The sequence below is a fragment of the Malus domestica genome, chromosome 14, assembly GCF_042453785.1.
Source record: "Malus domestica chromosome 14, GDT2T_hap1".
Taxonomy (NCBI): domain Eukaryota; kingdom Viridiplantae; phylum Streptophyta; class Magnoliopsida; order Rosales; family Rosaceae; genus Malus; species Malus domestica.
The window spans coordinates 12,259,238-12,269,583 of record NC_091674.1 but is presented as its reverse complement, the minus strand read 5'-3'; positions in this window follow the sequence as shown (position 1 = coordinate 12,269,583).

Sequence of the window (10,346 nt, the reverse complement as noted above, 5' to 3'; positions counted from 1 at the left end):
ACCATGCCATCTTCCCGTAGAATTGGAGTACAAGGCGCATTGGGCCGTTAAAACATTCAACATGGATCTTGACGCCGCTGGAATTCATAGAAAGCTCCAATTAAATGAACTTGAAGAGATTAGGCATGAGGCTTATGAAAACGCCCGAATTTACAAGGAGAAGACGAAGGCTTTCCATAACAAGAGATTCGAGGCAAATCATTCTCCATTGGGCAAAAAGTATTACTCTTTAATTCCCGCCTTCGCTTGTTTCCTGGTAAGTTGCGTTCCAAATGGATTGGTCATTTTGTCGTTACTAATGTTTTTCCTCATGGTGCAGTCCAAATATACAAAGTTTGAAGACGCAACAAGAATTCAAGGTAAATGGGCATCGTTTGAAGCCCTATTATGAGGCCTTTGAGGAGCAAGTCGTGGAGAATGTACCCCTCCATGCCATGGGCCCTGTTCAAGCTTAAATGAAGGTATCGTCCGGCTGGAAGACATTAAAGCAAGCGCTTCTTGGGAGGCAACCCATGTATTCAAATGAGGAAGATTTTTGAATCGCTCCACAAGCAGTTTTGTGTTTCTAAAAACCTTCCCTTTTTTTGCATTTTTATTTTGCCTGATTGTCATTTTTTTTTAATTTATTTGTTTGTTGCTTATTTAATTATTTTTGGGTTTGGATTTATTTTTGAGACATTGACAGATATGCAAAGTATTTTCACATTAAAATTCATGGAAAAGAAACAGGAGACAGAAAAATACAAGAGGGAGCCTTCACAAAGGCTGTTTGGGAGAAGTCTCAGTAGTCGGCGGGGCCACAGAAGGAGGAGGTATCAGAGGTTGATCATTTGGAGCTTCACTACACGGTACAGCCCCAGAAGACGAAGGCAAATGTTGTTGGAACAAACCCACAAACCTCCGATGATCAAGTAAAATCTGACCATCAGATTCCTACATTTGGTCAATTTTCCTCTTCATGTTTGTGGCATAGTTGTGTGCAAGCTTGTGCAACTGTTTATTCTCATGCTTGAGCCCTCTAATTTCCTATTTGAGACTCATCACTTCAGCCGCGAATGATTCAACTTAACGGGTTCGAGCAAATAGGTGTTGGGCCATGTTGGACACAGAACCCGCACACTGCACACTAAGAGCCAGAGACTCCTTAACAGCCAACTCATCTAACCGTTTGGAAAGCAGTCTGTTATCTTTAAGAGTGACAAGGTTCCTGGCCACCACCGCAGCTGTCATATCATTCTTCATCACCGAATCCCCAACGGTAAGGGGACCAGTAGGGGATATGAAGGATGGGCGCCATATGTTGTCAGGAGAAGGCGGGATTGCCTCTTCACCAAGGTTCAAGTCAAAACGACGGTCGGAGGGGCTAGACATTTTCAGAGGTGTTAAAGAAAGAAGAGGTCGGACAAGTCAAGATCGTAGAAGTGCAAGAAGAGAGTTTTTACAGGCAGAAATTCAAGTGTGATTTAAACGTCCTGCGTACCTCTATAAAAATCAGCACGCGATGGGATTTCAGAGATCGAAGAGGCAAGCTCAGAAATCGAAGAGGCCAACTCAAAAATCAAAGAGGCGCTAGCTTTCTCAAAAGCTGAGCTTGTTCAGAAACCACGGCCAATCTTCTTTTCCAGATTTTTCCACACTTGTCACATGCAACCTCTGCACTCGACGAGATTTCAAAGATCGAAGAGGCAATTCCAGATATCGGAGAGGCATCTGCTTTTCCAGACGTGTCAGCATCTGTCATATACAAAGTAAGCTTTGCGGAAATCACGGACAATTTGTCGAAGCGTTTTTCCAAACGTGTCAACATCTGTCACATGCAGAGTCAGCTTTGCGAAAATCACGGGCAGTTTGTCGAAACGCCGATTCCAGATATCGAAGAGGCACTTGCTTTTCCAGACGTGTCAGTGCCTGTCACATGCACACTTAGCCTTGCAGAAATTATGGGCAATCTATCGAAGATCTCTTGTGAAGTAGATAGCACGTGAAGTTCACTATTAAATCATCCAGCGGTTGCTGACAAGAGTGAAAGAATAGTACCGGTTATTAATTCCTATAAATGTCACATTCACCCTCAATTGCAAGGCAGACATACATAACCCTTCTTTTTCTCCAAGAATGCCTTTCCAACAAACCCTCTCGAGTCACTCAGTGTTCCTTATTCCTTGGGGTACCTTTGCAAACAACTCATCCAAAGCAAAAGTATTTCATATCATGAAGGTTGAAAGCAAGAGTATCTCATATCATGCTTTCTCCCTGTCCTTCTCCTTGTCGTTGTTTTCATCTGCGGGACAAGGAGAAAGAGAGCAATCAGCCAGCACTTGGTATCAATCTTCCGATCTGGAACCGACTGCCTGGAACCCCTTCCTGATTGCTTACCTAGCCCCCTTGCTCTCGAGTACTCATCTTCAACATCTTATGCTTCCTCTTCGTCTACCACATATGCCTGGGGAACAGATAAGGGAAGTGAAAATGATACCTCGAAGCATGTGGAGACAATTTGCCAATTCATCCTCAGCTAGGGACAAGGAGAAAGAAAGCAAGAGGTGGGCACTTGGGAAGATTAAAGAAAGAAACAGACCATCACCTCTACCTCATGCTTGCCTGCCGTGCAAAAGAAACAAGCAGAGAAGAATGCAAACTGCACAATCAAATCAACCCAGCAGAAGGAGTCTGATTTGAAACCAAGGAACTCTCGCTCAGAATTCCGAACCAGTTCGAGATCAAAGCTGTGGAAAGACAACAAGATCACCTATCTCCAAAACCAGATTTGCATTCTTAAACTCTACTCTGTCTGGTTTTTACTTTGCTATACTTGTCATGTTTATTCGTTGTTTGTTTAGTTGCTCGTTTTTGTGTGAGTTTATGCTTGAAACATTGAGGACAATGTTTGATCTAAGTGTTGGGGGGGGGGGGGGTAACCATTGTTTTGCATGAAATTCGTAGGAATTTTATCGCCCATTACTTCTAGTGTTGTTCCTTGCTGTTTTAAGTGTTTTTAAGTTGTTTTGGAGTGTTTTAGTGTGTTTTGACATTAAAATCAGAAAATCTCATAAAAATTTGAAAATTTGTTTTGAAAAACCCAAAAAGAGTTGTTTTTATGTGTTTGTTTGTGTCTTAGGTACCTTCCAACACAATGATGAGGATTTGGTTTTTAATTACATGACTATTAAAGAGAGTTATAAACATGGATGAAAATTTGATTTACTCTTTGGTGTATGCTTGGTTGTGGTTTAAATTTATGAATTCACATGCAATCATAAAAGAAAATCAGTTTCGTAACATGCTTGAAGGAAGGAACTCAAATTAACGCTACAACCTTGTGAGACTTGAGCCTAAAACGTTTATTTGGAGAGTTAATAATCTGTGCATTCTTGTTTTCTAAAGTCGTTGCATGATCTCATTATTCTTTGCTTGGTTACTACTTAGAAGGCGTTTCATCATTTAGTTCCAAATGCTAGAACTCATGCCCATTTCATTCAAAGCATGCTATTGATTTGCATAACACATATTCAAGATGAAGTTGTGTAGTGACCACCACCAAAGCCAAACTGCCGTGTATCCTACTTCATTATATGTTTAAGTTTAACCCCGTTGAGCTTTGTGTAGCCTGTTTTCTTTGTTAACCCACACTGTCCTCACCTAACCTAGATTTGAACCATTCATACCCTTGTTCTTGAAGCATAGTAAAGCATGACTCAAAATGAATTCCTTTTTATTAATGTATTGCAGAAAACAAGTGTGAGGGAAGTGATTCTTGTTGTGTGTGTGTGCCAAAACCCTTAATAAGGCACGGGTAGGAAAGAAAAAGAAAAATTCGTGGAAAATAGAATGAAAAGAAGAAAAGTTGTGAAAAAAGAGCTTTAAAGTGTTGTTTGTTGAAGAAAGTGTCCAAAAACATTGAATTCGGCCCTAAGTGTTGCATGAATCTTCCCTTTGTATTTAAAAGTTGATTCTGCATTCTAAAGTGAATTCCAAGTGTCGATTTCATTGCTTTGCTTACTATCGCTTTAAGAAGGTTTGTTACCCCTATCATTTCTTTGTTAGCCATTACCCCCAAACCCTGTTACAACCCTTGACTTCAATCTTGAGTGTTGTGCGTTTCAATTTGTGGAGTCTGAAATTGGTATGAGCATATGGTGTCACTGGTTCTCGCATCTAAGTAGTAGCATCCCATTCATGAGATCATATTTAAACATGCTTATTAACTCCAGAAAATTGCTTTCTTGTTGTAACATATGTGAGTACTAGTCTTTCATGTTTACATCAATCTTCTCACATATAACTAGTATAGGGTGTGTAGTCAGAAAATGTGTGTGAAAATAGAGAGTATCTTGCAAGGAATTGAGCAAATTCTCTAAGGCATGTTACTACATTCAAAACATTGTTTTAATTGGTTAATTGTGAATTAGTAAGTAGTGACTGTGATTAAGTATGTGCTCAAGTGTGAAGATAACTAAAATCTGTGGGAATAATGATTTTTAACATGTCATGTGCGTTGGAAATCCCTGAGGCAAACATTGGAAGGTTTAGGTTGTGTTTTGTTTTCTTTATTTTGCTCGAGGACTAGCAAAAGCTATGTGTGGGGGAATTTGATAGGAGCACATTTATGCGACTTAGTTAACATGTTTTCTTGCACTTACTTAGTTAGTTATTGCTTATAAGAGTGTTTTAAATCATTTTCGTATGTTTGTAGGTCCTAATAACAAAGTTGGCAAGAAAAGTGCATTTTGGTGCATTTTGGAGCAATTTTGGGCTGAAATGGATTGCATGCACTTGGAGACATGAGGATGGACGTTTTGGGAAGATTAGAATTCAGCATATGTGTGTGCAAATGGGCAAAGGAAACACACACACATGGGCAAAGAGAAAAGCACACATGGACAACTTGGCATGGACAGGTTGGAGGGCAGAAAATGTGTTTGTTTTGTGGTTGAAATGATGAGGAACATGTGTGTGCAAATGGGCAAAGGAAACACACTCACATGGGCAAAGGAAAGGCATGGCATGGGCAGAAAATACACCACTACATTCACTCATTACCACAACACTCATCCTTGTCCCCTTCATTATTTTTGTTTTCATGCACCATTACATTTAATCATTGCACTCAAGTGGTGCACATCCCTTGTCCCCTTCACCCATCAGATTTCATTCACTTTCACCTCCACTACATGCACTCATTGATGCACCACTCCTCCACTTTCCTTGCCCATGCCGTGCATCATGAATCCACCTGCACCTATGACTCATTTCTGCACCATTCCACCTCCCTTTCCTTTATCTACCATGTGCACAATCATTCACGTTCCCCACTTGCATTCATAGTTGCAACACCACTCCATTTCACCCTCCATGCTTTGCATCATTACTTCACTTTCACCTTTGAATCATTGCTAACACCACCATCCATCCCTCCATGTCATGCACTTCCTCTATAAAAGGAAGTGTGTGTGGCAGCAATTACATTGAGTTTTTGCTAGAGAATTCATCCCCATTTCGATACAACCTTCATCCAAACACTTCCATTCATCCTCACATCCATTCCTCCATACAAAGAAACCTTCAAACACTCACCAACATCTTGTGCCGTAGCAAAGGAAGGAAAGGAAAGTGCTTGGATGTGCTTGCTATCCAACTTGGATCGTTGGAGCATTTAGGTGTTTTCTTTCTTTTGTTTTCAATGTCTAAATTTGTTTATCTTTGCTTTGTAAGTATGAGAAACTAAACCCCCCTTAGCTAGGGAGGAATTCGAAACTATGTTCATGCTTGCAATATGATTTGATTACTTTCAGTTGTGATTCATAAGTTGTGAATTCAATTTACTAATCCATTTGAATTAAAACTGATTTGTGTATGTTGGTTGAGAGTGCACGCTTAATTTCCATGCATAAATATGATGCTAGGATATAAGGGACTTTCACCTAATCGTTATGAACTTATATTCACAAGTAGTAAAGGTTGTTCGTCATAACCATGTTAAGTAAATTCTTGGCATAAGTTTCATACAATTCATAGTTACAAGTGTTTCGTCAATGCTTATGATTTTCATAGAACTTAATGATTCTTGCTTGTATCTCTATTATGCAATTCATGTAGGGAACTTGTGGGGAATGCTTTGGGTTGTTGTATGCAATCATCCAATTCAATGAAATTAGGAAAATCTGAGGATTAATTTAAGCGTACCTAATTAATCTGGGGTGTTGAGGTTCACGGTTTATTGAAAAGCAACTGGAAATCGTTTTATATGCAAGTGTGTCATGTGTGGAGAAAGACCTTCTAGCTTGCCCATCATCCATTCAAATCACCAAATTCGTCCAAAATTTGTTTTAAGTCTTTAGTTACTTGTTTTTACTTAAATTCATCCAAAACCAAATCCCCCTTTACTTTAGAGTGTCTAATTAGTTAGAATCTGTCCTAGTTGTGTTTTTAAGTGTTTTGAGTTAAGATAAAATCAATTTTCGTCCAAACTTTGTGTTAGTGGCAGAAACTGCCTTAGAGTTGTTTTTAGGCAGTTTTGAGTCTCTATAATCTATTTTGGGTCTTGTGACTTTGTTTTGAGTCTTGTAAGTTTAATTTCATACTTTTAAGTTTGTTTTCACATATTTAAGTCAGTTTCAAGTGTTTTAGCAATCCCTCCTAATCCCCGGCCTAGAACGATCCCTACTTACATTCTTTACTACAATTGACAACAAGAGGGTTTAATTTGTGTGTTAAGTTATTTTCGCATCACGCAGTTTTGGAAAAATATTATAACACAATTTTCAATAAATAACTTAATTCATAAGACAAAGCAAGAAGTATCTTATCTCCATTTTTTACCTTAAAGTGAGGCATATATCTAGAGTCCCTCAATACCTCAGCCAGAACACAATTAAACTCAGGATCCAACATTTTGATAACATGAACAGCCATAAGGCATACAATATCAAGTGACTGACTAAAGTATCTACTCACAGCATCACCGGAGTGTTGAAATTGTTCTTGTGATGACCTATTCCATGCACCATTTTATTATGCCACCACTCATTAGAAGCATCAATTGTGTTGAGCTTGGGATTCCATCCGTCCCAGTTTGTTTTCTGATAGGAGCATATTTATGCGACTTAATTGGCTTGTTCTCGTGCTTTTACGTTGTGTTTCTTTAGTTATTTTAGTGTTTAAAGTCACTTTTGTGTGTTTTCAGGTTTTAAGGTCAATGGATGCAAGATGATGCATTTTGGAGCCTTTTGAAGCAAAATTGAACTTGGAATGGTGATCACATGCTTGAAGCAAAAGGAATGGATGAATTGAAGACTTGAAGGAAGTAGGTTTCCTAATCAACGAAGGATTCCTAATCAACGAAGGATTCCTACTCCAAGAAGGTTTCCTACTTTGGTTTAACCTTTCCTAAATGTTCCTAAGTTTTATCAACTTTGAAGGCATCCTAAGCATTCTAGGACATCAAATACACATCCCTTGCACATTATAGATCCTTGCCGCACCTTGTTCCCCTTCCCTCTTCCTTGCCGTGCAAGGGAGAGTGTTCTTTCCTAAATCTTGCATTTAAACACTTTCCTAATCTACTTTAAAGCCTTGCCACACCTTTTAGCTTATTTCCTTTAAATTTCTGATTTGTTTCCCTAAATTGTAGAAGCTTTAGACTTAATTTCTGTTTACCTAATTACCCTAGGGTTTTATTTCCTTTATCCCTTTTAAATAAACCCCTTGTTGCAGCAACAACTCCTCATCATTACATAACATTTCTGCCACAAAACACATGCAAAGACACACACATGCAAAGTGAAAGGAACACTCACGGCATGGGCAGAAAATTGGTGTGTTTTGTGGTTGAAATGATGAAGCATGTGTGTGTGTAAATGTAAAGGAGAAACATGGCAGAAATTATGGTGTGTTTTGTGGTGAAATGATGAAGCATGTGTGTGTTTTGTGGTTGAAATGATGCAAAGAACATGTGTGTGTGCAAGTGTAATGGTAAAGCAAAGAACATGGCAGCAAACACATGAACAAGAAAGCAAACACATGGAAAGAAAAGAACATGGCAGCAACAAGCACATGGAGCACACGGCATGGGCAGAAATTGTGGGTGTTTTGTGATTGAAATGATGAAGCATGTGGGTGTAAATGTAAAGGGGAAACATGACAACTCACACCCACACAAGCTGCACATGCAAAGGAAATGGAGTGGTCCTCTCTCAAGCCTATAAATACCACCTCCCATATTCATCAACAATGACAGATTTTGATCCCTTACCTTAGCCGCACCTCTCCATCACCATTCTCTAAAAATTCAGCCAAACACCACCCCTAGCCACACCACCCATCAACCCTAAACCTTTCCATACCATTCCCCATCCATTCTACACCATAAAAACCACCCAAAACCTGTTCTAAATCTCTTATGCCGTGACTATTGCAAGGAAGGAAGGAGAAGGAACATCTTGTGCCGTGCCTATGCCCAAGCCTTGGGAGTGTTGGAGCGTTTCTAGGTGTTTTCTATCTTTGATTTCAATGTTTAATTTAAGTTATCTTTGTGTAATTGCGAGCATGTGGAACTAAACCCCTCTTAGTTAGGGGGTGATTCGAAACTATGTTCATGCTTACAATATGATTTGATTACATCCAGTTGTGATTCATAAGTTGTGAATTCAATTTACTTATCCGTTCGTATAAAAACTGATTTGTGTATGTTGGTTGAGAGTGCACGCTTAATTTTCATGCATGGATTTGACGCTAGAATATAAGGGAGTTTCACCTAATCTTTATGAACTTAATGATTCTTGGCATAAGTTTCATGCAAATCATAGTAACGAGTGCCTCGTCAATGCTTATGTTTTTCATAGAACTTAATGATTCTTGCTTGTATCTCTATTATGCAATTCATGTAGGGAACTTGTAGGGAATGTTTTGGGTTGTCGTATGCAATCATCCAACCTAATAACTTGTGGAAAAACTGAGGGTTAATTAGTGCAATTCACGGTTAATTTGGGGCGTTGAGTATTCATAGTTTATCGAAAAGCAACTGGAAATCGTTTTGTATGCAAGTGTGACATGTGTGGAGAAGAACCTCCTAGCTAGCCTTCCATCCATAAGTTTCATTCAAATTCATTTACAATCTGTTTTGTTTTACAAAGTTTGTTTTGTTTTCAAATTCGTCAAGAACCAATCTCCCATTTATTTCAAAATGTTAGATTAGTCAGTAATCACTTTAATTTGTGTTTTTAAGTGTCTTGAGTCAAGTCATAACCCAATTTCGTCCAATTTAGTGTTAGGTGTTCAAAACTGCCCAGAAAATGTTTTTAAGGCAGTTTTGAGTGTGTATTTGCTGTTTTGAATCTTTTTGTTTATCTTAGTATTTTAAAGTATAGTTTTGCATTCTTTGAGTCTAGTTTAGTGTTTTAAACTTTGTTTTTACGTTTTCAAGTCAGTTTCCAAGTGATTTAGCAATCCCTCCTAATCCCCGGCCTAGAACGATCCCTACTTACATTCTTTACTACAATTGACAAAAAGAGGGTTTAATTTGTGTGCTTATATATTTCGCATCATTTTCCCTTTAGTTCTTTCCACAATTTATATTGCTCTTTAAGTGCATTCCACTTATTTTTCAGTTGTTTTTGCTATACTTAGCTCTGGTTTCTTTCTTTAGGTTAATCCTCACATTTTCACATCTCTCCTTCATAAGGTGAGTACCATCCTACCTCCACCTTCCTTGGCATATAAGTCAAAAAATAGGGATGTATCATAGCATTCCATACAGCCAGTGGATGTTATAGTCACTCAAGAATTTTAGCGCATATATATATATATATTACCAAACAATCTTATTTGCACTAAAGGGAGGAGGTGGCTAAGCCTCACGAATGTAGTTCAAATTCGTCTTTTGACAGGAATCGAACCTAAGACCTCTCACTTACAAATAAAGATGAATACTACTAGACCACAGTACCAAGTGGCTTATAGCACATATCTCACCAAAAATAATTAATGTAGAAAAAAATATTCAAGTCCAATGCATTGTCAAGAAATAACATGATTGTTGCTCTGTTATGTTTTTACTGAACTACTATGCTACATATAACTAGAGTGTCCAAAAATACAAGCAAAAATATGGCAAAAGATTACTGCAAGGACAAAGTAAAATAAATAAATAAATAAATAATTGAAAGCTAATAAATAGATCAATATTTATCAAACACATGAGTCACTTTATAGATTAAACTTGACCACTAAAGGGATGGCACACCAGCAGGAAAAATGATTTCTTTTAGTAAGAAAACCATAATATCAAAAACTTGAGTTTCTACCTTCAAAGAGTTCAAAGAGATACGGACAAGGCTGTGCAAAAGTTC